Genomic DNA, 11,967 nt, shown 5'->3' on the forward strand with positions numbered 1-11,967 from the left:
ATTTGCTTGAAATGACCCATAAATACTGCTCTCCTTCGGTAACTCATCCCCCCTCCCCCACAATGTGTCATATCTGAAGTGGACACCAGGGGGCACACTTATCCTAACAACTGTGGAAGAGACAAGAAAAGAGTAGGGATTGGAGCAGAACATGGATGCGAAGGAGCAAAGGATACTAAAGTAGTCCTGGGTTGGTAGGGGTGGACAAGGCCAGAGGCATGGAATTCTTATCATTTTAGGAACCTTGAGATGAGTTTGCAATAAATATGAGCAAGAGAGAATTGAGAATCACATTTCTTGAGTTCTTAAAATATCCCAGGAGTCTGTGCTGAGTGCATTTCACTGTATATATTCTAATATATATGATTTCTGCATGATGACTATGCATAGTTTCATTTTATAGCCAACAATTCCAGGTCAGAAGTTCACTCACTGGGATATTTGTTGTGCAGCCACTGTATGCCAAGTACTCTTCAAAGTACTTGGGATGCAGTGAGTGAACAAGACAACCCCTGCTCTCTAAAATGTTGGTGACATGAGGAGTGGGGAAGGGAATCACAAAAACAAATGAACAAAGAAATGAATGAGACAATTCAGATAATGTGATTGCTATCAAGATAATAGTAGCTCACTCATGGGACTGGCCAGTTGATACCTGCTGCTGGAAGGAGCTTCAGTCACCATGTGGAGATCTCCATCATACTACTTAAAGATCCTTATGACATGGCAGCTGGCCTTCCCCAGAGTGGGTGATCAACAGGAGAGCACACAGAAGCAGCTGTGTCAGGGGATTGGGCCTAACCCATCAGTCGGACATCCCCCAAGGGCTCCTGGACTGCAAGACGGACAGGCTAAGGGACACCCTCCCCCCAGTGCACAAATTTCATGCACCGGGCCTCTACTATTATCATAACACAAGGTTGTTGGGTGGGGATTCAAACTGGGTAGAAGAAAAGGTAAGGGAAATAGCTCCCAGGATTCTACCCCTAGCTATCAATACTTGGGCAAGTTACTTATCTGTAACATAGGACTCATACTGGTACCTACTTAATAGGTCTGCTTTTAGGATGAAATGGATTGATGGCTGCAAAATTCTTAGAATGATACCTAGCACATAGTATGTGCCATGTGAGTATTTTTAATTAATAAGCCAGTCAACAAGTCAATCAATAATACTGATAGCCCTCCATATTTTTATTCCTGTCTGAGTAATCTTCTAATCTGAGTTACACTGAGTAACTACCTCGATTGTTGGTCCACATCAATTTTTATCCAACAGGAAGAGGTTGTCAAGATCGCTGTGTGGCAACAGGCATCCTTGTCAATATCTGTCATGAACGTTAGAATGATTTGTTGGCCTGTTTGCCTCCCATCTCCACTGTAAGCCTTCAGAGAAGCTGTCTTTTTCTTATATTCCCTGAGCCTTGCCCAACATCCAGCTCACAAATAAGTAAAGACACACCCATGTGACATTAAATGCTATTTTTGATGATGATATAATGGCTTCCAGAATTACCAAGAAGACTCCTGGGATGTATTTCCATGGGTGGGACTGTTACACCATGTCTGGGTGGGCCCTCTTCCCACTGAGGGAGTGCTATTTTTAGCCTTGGGCGTGCAGATGACTCCTTATTTTGGAAGGATAATTGAGAAGACTATGGTGATGACCCTTTAGAATTGGGGGAGGGAGGTGCATGATGAGGAAAATCATGTACCCTTTCTGGCTTTGTTCTTTACACTGTCCTGCCTGATTTCAGTTTGTTCACATTGCCTTCTTTCAGGTAGGTAAGTAGTGGGGGGGGGGGCCGGGGGGGAGAGGGGAGAGAGAGAGAGAGGGGGGCAGAGTGGGAGGGGGGAAATTTTTTGAATGTGCCATCCACAGTAATGAAAAAGCACATGGCTTTTTATTACATCAGAAAGCCTGTTAAGGGGCTGAGAGCCTTGGGAATCTATCAATGTAACTAAAGCAGGTCAAGATTTAGTTATTCTGCAGCAAAACCACATTTTTAGTTAATATCATTTATAAAATGAAAGAAACTACCACAGAGTATTGGAATGATCTTATGAGACATTCCTGTAATTTTTAATCAGGTTGGCTGTTTCCTAATTCACTAACAAAAAGGATTATAAGAACATGACCATGCTATATCTACTGTTCTTTTTTGTTCTAAATAAAATTGAATATATTTTATAATAAAGTTGAAAGAAATAAATTGGTGATTCTTATTTCTCTCCTCCCAAAATAACCTAATTCTCTGAAGTGACCTTGACCTAAACCATTCTATAAATTGAATTTTTTAATTGATTTTTAGAGAGGGAGGGGGTAGAGAGAGAGATATTTGTTGTTCTACTTATGTATGTACTCATTGGTTGATTTTTGTATGTGCCCTGACTGGGGGTTAAATCTACAACCCTGGCATATAGGGGCAATACTAACCAACTGAGCTACCCACCCAGGGCATGTAAATGGAATTTAACAGCATCAGAGGTATATCTAGTAGGGCATGTGCAGGATAGTGATGTTTTGGCATAAGAACTCTGGTGTCCCAGTAGTCACAGTGGGAAATTTGCCAATTTTCAATACCTGATTTCCCTCAGCAGGCAGCCTTCCTTTCTGCTGAATGGTGTTGAGACCTGCAAATTAGAATGCTAAGTCTTTCCCTGACATCTAGTGTCAATGTGTGAAATAACAGACTGGGAACCAGCCACTCATTAAGATGAGGATGTTAATCTTATTTGTTAACTGGATTGACAAGCAGCACTTTTTAAGGGGTGGCTCTTGGTCTCAGCCCTGAAAGGTCCGTCTAAAAGCCTCTGTGAACTTCACCCCCTCACGGGTAGCCATAAGACAGAAGGAGCAAAGAGGAAATACATTATTGTTCTTAGTGTAAAATAGGTCTTATTAGTGTAAGACAGATATAGCATTCTTTGGGCTTATCTACCTTCTTGTTGAAAAAAATAGCTGAAATCTATTGGAAAATGGAAATACATTATTATTCTTAGTGTAAAATAGGTCTTATTAGTGTAAGACAGATATAGCATTCTTTGGGATTATCTACCTTCTTGTTGAAAAAAAATAGCTGAAATCATGATGATATATATATATATATATATATATATATATATATATCCCTAATATGCAAATAGACCAAACAGCAGAACAACCGAACAACTGAACAACCAGTCACTATGATGTATGCTGACCACCAGGGGGGCACATGCGGAACATGGCAGGCATCAGCCATGGCAGGATGGTGGAGCAGGTGAGCAGGGGCGCCAGACCAAGGCAGAGCACTGGTCACTGTCATCGGGCAAGCCTCTGTTGGTTACTGAATATTCTTTGCTCCCTCGCACCACGGTCTCACTGGGCGCTCGCACCTGCTGCCAGCACTGGAGCCGCTGCTCGCATCTGCCGCCGGTGCCCAGTGCCGGTCCCAGTCGCTCAGCGCCATCAGCAGGTGCAAGCAGCAGCTGCTGGCCCCAATCACCCCTGAGGGCTTCTCCACCTCCCCCACTCCTGAGGGGCAATTGGGACAGCAGCCAGTCACTTGCACCAGCTGATGGTGTCGGCCCCAATCGCACCCACTGTTGGCGTCAGCACCAATCGCTCCGCGCTGTGGGGCAGCGCCATCAGGGTGTGGGAGTGGTTGAGGCGGGAGTGGGCCTGCTGGTAGAAAAAGGACTGGAGTGGGGGGGGGGGGTTGGCCCCCGGTGGAAGGGGCCAGGCAGGGGCTGGAAAATGAGCCAAGACCCACCCCTGTACCCATCGCAGCCTCGCAGCCCACAGTTCCTTTCAAGGTGCATACATCCGTGCACTGGGCCCCTAGTATCTTCATAAACTCTCTTCTTATTCCCGATCCTTTTATTCCAGAACCTCTCCAACCCACACTCTGCCTTGCACATAAGCTTTTTACTCCTATTTTTTTCTGGTATACGGAATTTATACAGAATGTACAATAAAGGGAAAGAGAGAAAGAAAGAGAGAGAGAGGAAGAAGAAGGAGGAGGAGAAGGAGGAGGAGAGGGAGAGAGAGAGAGAGATAGGGAGAAGGAGAGGGAGAGGGAGAGGGAGAGGGAGAGGGAGAGGGAGAGGGAGAGGGAGAGGGAGAGGGAGAGGGAGAGGGAGAGGGAGAAGGAAGAGGAAGGAAGGAAAGAAGGAAGGAAAGGAAGGAAGGAAGGAAGGAAGGAAGGAAGGAAGGAAGGAAGGAAGGAAGGAAGAGGGGAGGGGACATTCTTTCTGCAATCTTGACTCTGGATATCCCATCTGAGCTTGTCCCAGAAGGTACCCAATAGCTACTCCAGGTAAGCATCAATAAAGCACCATATGTACAGTAGGCTACAAGAAGTCTTCCCAATGAGGTTTCATACATTTCTTCTATCAACCTAATCAGCAACTATAAAACAGCAAATGTCCTAATAGTAGCCTATTAGCACAAATTTCAAGAAGCTACTCTATTCTTTTACAAAAAGGCAAGGGAGTCCTGGCCAGTGTGGCTCAATTAATTATATTCTGGTATACTGAAAGGTTTCAGGCTCCATTCCCTGTTAGGGCACATGCCTAGAATGCGGGTTTGATTCCAGTCATGGCATGTATGAAGGCCACCAATAGATGTTCTCTCTCACATCGATGTCTCTCTCTCTCTCTCTCTCTCTCTCTCTCTCTCTCTCTCTCTCTTTTTCTCCCTCTCTCTTTCCCTCTCCCTCTCTCTCCCTCCCTCCCTCCCTCTCTCTATAATCAATAAGCATATCCTTGGGTGAGGATTTTTTTTTTAAGGCAAGGGTGGGGGGGGGGGAATATCAATAAGGAAAAGACAGAAAAATCAATAAACACTAAAGGTCAGTTGTTGAACTGCCCCCAGAACAGCAAAAATATCTTTGAAGACTAATTTTATTCTTTATTATTTTTCAGAGGTGAACCTTCAGAGCAGCATATGTAAATATCTGACTTGGAGGAACATGGTGAATTTATCTAAAAAATTATGAAAACTGTTGCTTGACCTCATTGGAAGAAATGGTTTTTTAAAAATCTGTCTTATTTTTGTATTTCCAATTCAGTGATTCCAGTCTGTGTGCTTTTGAGCCAAACACCATTAAGAAAGAAGCTGCCCTTGAACTTAGCATTAGGAAATTCTTAAGGTTCTTTTAAAGCACAATTAGTTCTCTTTATTTTATTTTAATCCATTTTGTGATCCAAAGACTTTCCTTCAACAAAACAAACTGCATGACTCATAATTAGAGAAACTAGAGAAATTAGATGGTAGAGAAGAAAATTCAGACATTAACAAGCTGGATTATCTGCCACCTTTTTAATTGTCCTGATATAAATCCCCATACAATGAGGGTATACATGGCAAAGACAGAAACTTATATCCACAGGGAGAGAGAAAGTTTATAAAAAATGAAAGTTCCAACAGTGTGATTTGAAAAGTAACATCTGTCTGTATAGGGACAATACTAACCAACTGAGCTACCCACTCATAATTTACTACAGAGTAACAGCAAGTATTGATTTCTGCCCTTCAGATTCCTGATCTGCCATTCATCATGGCTTACCTCCCAGAGACTCATGTCAGAAAACCACTGTTCATCATGTTTTTTCATAACAACATATAATGAGCTACAGAAAAAAAAAAAAAGAAAAAAAAAAACAGATTTCAATTAGCTTCATTAGAGCGTCACAATGCCTTCCTCAGCCCATCTGCATTCAAGGTCAACCTAAAGTCAATTTTCTCCTCCTGGACTAAGTATTTATATTTTAAAGAGAATATCCTGGTAGAAATGCTTCCTTTATAACTAGCTCCATCCATATATTTCTTTTTGTTCAAGCATTATGAGACTTTTTGTCAGCATTATTAGACTTTCTAAGATGCCTGTGAAGAGCTTGTTTAAGAAGACAACTAAACTTTATGTGATAAAATAAGTAACGAAACTTCCAATTCCTTCGCTGAAAGTGTTCCAGAGATGTCCAGTTCACTCAAAGGACCAAGATCCATTATCATCTATAAATTAAGTTCCTTCATCATGAAACTCATTTAACCAAATGATTTAGTAGAATTGTGGTTCTGCAAAGAGCTTTGAGAAATCATCTGGTAAAAACTCAAGCCCTCAGAAAATTAAATGTCTAAACCTAGAGTAGCAAATGGGTTTCTTTTTAAGTACCGTATTTTCCAGCATATAAGACGACTGGGCTATAAGATTTTCCTGGGTTAAAAAGTCGTCTTATACGCCGGAAAATAAGGTAGATTGTTGAAAGAGAAATCTACCCTTCCCCAAAAAAGAGCTTACCAAATACCGTATTTTCTGGCATATAAGACGACTTTTTAACCCAGGAAAATCTAATACGCCCAGTAGTCTTATACGCTGGAAAATATGGTAAAATTTTCAAAGGTCTGGCAGAGGCCGCCTAGAATTCCAAACAGAGGATTTTGAGAGTTGGCCCCAACTCTGCAGAGGGTGTTGTCATTAATTAATAATGTCTGCCAAGAGTACAGGAAAGGATAAAAGGCTGACTATGGCCTAAATTACCTAAGATAGAGCACTTTTCTTAGGTTTGCTCACCATCTTCCTCCATCATACATTCTAGTGTTAATATCTTTCTGTTAACCATCCATCACCTTGTAAAAACTTTTCAGAACTGTGTCCCACCTTAGTCATCCCTTCTGGAGACATCAAAAAAAGTTTCATCTTTCACTCTGGGAGCTATTTTCCAATGCTTTAATCATCTTCATTGCTTGTTTCTACAGTCACTGCCATTTCTTCACTTCCCTTTGAACAGTGGTGACCAACACTGAATACAGTCCTCTAATTTAGACTATAATCCTACCAATTTAGAATATAGACAGATTATTGCCCCTCATCTTCAAATTTCTTCATACATCCTAGTATCACATGAGCTTTTTCATAATGTCATGTGACTAATGTCTATGCCAGGTCACTGCTAACTGTGTCCAGACATTATTTTAGATCTTTCTCATTGGTGTGATTGATGTTCAGAGGTTTAGCATCATAATAGTTTGCCCAAAAGAAGTCTCCATTTTGAGAGTAAAAAAGTTTGGACAAAAGTAAAAGATGTTTTTTAAAAAGAAAAAAGACAACCATTTTTAAAACAAAAGCAGATGTTAAAAGTATTCAAAATACAGCATTTTTGAAAAGTGAATTTAAAGAAATCAGATATTTTAATGAGAAGTTATATGGAATACCAAATTAAAACTCCAGGTGACACAGATCCATGCCCTGTTCTCTTGTTACCCCTCCATGTCCATGCCACCCCAATTGACTTGTTCCCCAGTGGGCTACAGGATCTGGTTTGGAGCTAACATAAAGAGAAATTATGATGCTAATTTGAGGAAGCTAAATTTGGTAATAAAACAATTTAAAAGTAAAACTTTAAACAAGACGACAGCTGGATTAAAACAGATATGGGAAGGGTCAGTCCCAAGTGAGTTGACTTAGAGTGATGAATGTGCCAGAAAAGCTTAACTATCTAGAGTTTAAACATGGAAAATATGCAGCCTCTTCAGGATTTATATTTTGGGTGCTTCGGGGACTTCCAGGACTACTCTGGAATTGAGCCCTTCAAGATTATCTTAGAACTTCTTTAGACTGGAAAGTGGGGGGCTACCTAAATATCCAGCTGGCTCCTTATACTTAGCATGTCCAGATCTAAGTTTGACATCTTCCCCCTAAAGTTAATTACTCCTCCAGCTTTCCTGTTTCATTAACAGCATGGCCAGTTTCCCAGCGTTCAGGCTTGTAACATCAGAATAATTTTTGTTGTCTTCTCCTTAAATTCTTGCTGAGTCATATGGCATCTAAGCCATATTTTTTGTATTAATCTCTTCCATTCCCATCCCATCCACTTTTTCCAGTTACTTCAAGTATATTTTTTTCTAGACTATTTTAACAGCTTCCCAACCCTCTCCCCACTTTCTTTCTCTTCCCCTAGAACCCATTCTATAATCATTTAATGACTATGATCTCACCAAATCGGTTTAAAATTCCAATCTCTGAGAGTCAGGACCTTCTGCAACAGAGACCCCAATCTACCTTTCCAAATAGGTCACTTGCTCCAGCTAGCATTTCCATCTCTATGCTTTTCTTGGCCCATCCTTCTGAACCAGCTTCCTTCTTTCTCCTACAGGTGCAACTTTCAAAATTTTGCCCACCCATTGAGTTCATCTCAAATGCTCCTTAAACATATGTATCCATGGAGGGCAGCTAGATGAGGGCTGGAGCAGATTGCTGTAAGGCATGGGGCACTCCAGAAATCCATGGATGGCTCCAGGGGAATTTATGAATGTCCTAATTTTATGAAGAAGAAAAAAGTACACTTTTGCAGAGATGACTTTTACCAAATTTAATGAACCTAAAAATATTTCAAGTTACCTAGAGGTAACTTTCCTCCCAGCTTTCTCAGCATCAACCACGATGCACCTGCGTTGGAGCCACTTGTCCAATTTCCCTCTAAACCATAAGGGATGGGCTCTGAACACCCTCTTGATATCACCCAGCACCTTCCCTGGCACTCCTCACAATTATATTGAATACTAGAGGCCCAGTGCATGAATTCGTGCATGGGTGGAGTCCCTCTGGGTGGCCTGCAGGGATTGGGCCAAAACCTGCAGTCCAACACCACCTGCAGCTCCTACCTGCCGCTCCCATTCATCCCAGCCCCACTGTGCCTGCTGCAGGCTCACGCCCAATCCGTCCCAATCAGGAGAGGCTCGAGCTGCCACAGCAGCGCTCCCTAGCCATGAGCCCTGCGTCTGGTGCCCTCCTAAGGGGAGTGGCCTGCGGGATCAGGCTGAAACTGGCTCTCTGACATCCCCTGAGGGGTCCTGGATTGCAAGAGGGTGCAGGCCAGGCTGAGGGACCCCACCAGTGCATGATCAGGCCAGGGAGGGACTGCAGGAGGGCTCCAGGGCGTGTCCAGCCCATCTCGCTCAGTCCTGATCAGCGGACTCCAGCAAGCTAACCTACTGCCCCCTAGTTGTCAGTGCACATCATAGCAACTGGTCAACCAGTTGACTGTCTGCCCCCTGGTGGTCAGTGCACATCATAGCAAGCAGTTGAGCAGACTTAGCATATCATTAGCATATTACACTTTGATTGGTTGTTTGGTTATTCTGCCGTTTGGTCTATTTGCATATTACCCTTTTATTATATAGGATCTGCTAATTGCCATGCATAGTGCTCAATGTTGAGGGTAAGGAAATGAAAGATGAGCTCCCTGCCTTCCTGGAGCTCACAGTCTAGTGAGCAAGGCATGCAGTTAAACCCACAATTAAAATAGTTTGTGAAAAAATATTCTACTGGAATAAGCATTGACAAAGAGTATCCCAGTAGGGCCTGGTGTGGTCAAGTCACCCTTTCAGAGATGAGGAATCGGCTCAATCTGGAGGATCAGATAAGGTAGCCAGATACCAGAGGAAGGAAGGATCTTCATGAGAAAGGAGTAGTTTGTGGAAAACACTCCCTACAGCATGGTGTGAGTGGTATATTTTAGCTCAAAGATGGAATGAACATGATGAGGAAAGATTGCCATGAGTTTAGGACTCTGAATTTTATCATGAACAGCATGAAGGAGCCAGTGAAGAATTAAAAGCAGAGGAAGTACATGATAATATTTACATTTTAGGGCAATCATTTTTGCAATAGGGTGAAAAATGCATTATAGCAATGAATTCTTGAGAGACTATTCAGCTCCTTTAAATAAATCCTGTTAAAAGGCTAAATTAATATCATAGTAATGGAGATGGGGGAAAAAGGAATCTAGAAATATTTAGAAATTAGAATCAACAAGATATGAGTACTAATTAGATGTAAAGAATGAGGTACAAAGAGGAATCATGAATAACACTTGCATTTCTAGCCTGTGCATCTTAGGAATAGGTGTATTTCCTGAGACCAGGAATGCAAAAAATAGGGGGAGGAAACTCATGGGTTGAATTTGTAGTTCTTATAGGACTAGTTCCAGAAACTTGATGGGGCAGCCATTTGCAGGATGGAGAGGGGTGAGAACTGTCTTGGATGTGTGGGCTGAGGTCTCCACACATATGCACTCAAGGTCCTCAGGGATGGAGCCATAAGGTTATATGCATTGGCATCCTATGCTGGAGTTCTGGTCCTCTTAGCCCTGAATGGGGTCCCTGGCAGTAACAGAAGAATCCATCAACACCCATCCTGACATCAGCATCAAGGATAGGTGGGAGGAACTATAAATGAAAGTATGGAAGCCAGTGGAATGTTTCTCACCTGCAGTTATCCAGATGGAAGACATTGAGAGTGTGGAACAAAGGAGTGGCCTTTGGGGCAGGGGAATTTGAGCAGGTAAGAGATAAACAAGGTGTATCTCTTCTATCTTCCTATCTCCATTCTTCAACCTTCTATCTCCTCCCGGAGGTGGCAGTTCTCCCCATCTCCTCTATGCTCCCTCAGAGCCCCTCCCATTTTCTCTAGATAGGAGACTTACCCCCAAACTAGACTGAAAGATAGGAAACATGTCTGCCTGATCTTTTCCCCCAGCCTCTAGGTACAGCATCTAGCACCCAGCACTGTACATGTTTTAGTAGTCACCCTCAGCCCCATGAGTAGGCCCCACATGTCTCCTTACAGAAGTAAGGCCAGGTGGCACTCCAAACACTCCTCTCCTTGGGGTCCACATAATCAGCGTGGAGCCTTCCCTACTTCCTGTGTGCTCTGAAGCTGCCTGCCCTTCTGGACTGCAAACACGTCTTTAAAAATGAATCACTCCTCCTCAAGATCTACTTCAAAATTTCCAGTGAGTTCTCTTCTTTTTATCTTACCGCCCACCATCTGACCTCATTCCCCTCTGTTCCCTGTAATAAACCCTTCTTTTCAACTCATTTAAACACATTTTACTGGAATATTTTATCTGAATTTTGGTATATTCTGGCTATTTTTTACTCAAATAAAAGACGGCTTCTCTTTGTTTAAGTGTGGAATTCTGCACAATATCTTCTTGGTGATATGCCTTCTTTCAAGGCCTTTCTAAAATATTTTTTTCTGTGCCTGAAAGTCAGTGGAGTTTTGCACAGGGACTGTAATGGCTGAGTCCAAAGCACAGTGGTACAGCTTTCTATTAACCATTTAGTACCTCAAGTTTATCACTTTGATGAATAAATAAGTTGTCATTTGCCCAGCAGTCATATTCTTGAAGGGTAATGGAGAGCTCTATAGCTCATCTTCCTGATACTCATAATTTAGACCAATTTCTTCTAAGAATATTTAATTGGCCTACCGGTTTAGCTCAGTGAAAAAAACATCAGCCTGTGGATTGAAGGGTCCTGGGCTCGATCCCTGGCTGTGGTCGGGGTGCATGTGGGAGACAACCAATTGATGTAACTCTCTCACATCAATGTTTTTCTCTTGTCTCTCCCTCACTTTTCCACTCTCTTTAAAAATCAATGGGGGAAAAATATCCTCAGGTGAGGATTAACAAACTAAGAGCATTTAATTAATACTCAATTTAATACTTCAATATTCTATTCAATTTGATTCTTCCTAAGACATGTAATTCAACAAATAGTTATTAAGCTCCTATAGAAAAGACTGGCAATTTTCTGTCTCTTCACAGGATATCTAAGATCATCTTGAAAGTTGACCCCCATTGTTACAATGTCACCACTGAAGAGAGCTAAGTGTCAACTGTAAACACTGCCTGGGCTTCTTTTAAGTCATCTTTGAAAATGTTTAGTAAGCCAATGTCTTATCCTTGATTAGGATGTTCCCCTCTGTGATGGTTAATTTGATGTGTCAACTTAGCTGGGCCATGGTACCCAAATACATGGTCAAATGTTCTTCTGGATGTTTCTATGAGGGGGTTTTGGATAATATGAACATTTAAATCATTGGGACTTGAGTAAAACATGTCTCCCCCTTCCCCCTGCCCCACCACTGTGTTGGGCATCATTGAATCAGTTGAAAGCATGAATAGGACAAAAGACTG

Source organism: Eptesicus fuscus, chromosome 7 (assembly GCF_027574615.1).
Source record: "Eptesicus fuscus isolate TK198812 chromosome 7, DD_ASM_mEF_20220401, whole genome shotgun sequence".
Classification (NCBI taxonomy): domain Eukaryota; kingdom Metazoa; phylum Chordata; class Mammalia; order Chiroptera; family Vespertilionidae; genus Eptesicus; species Eptesicus fuscus.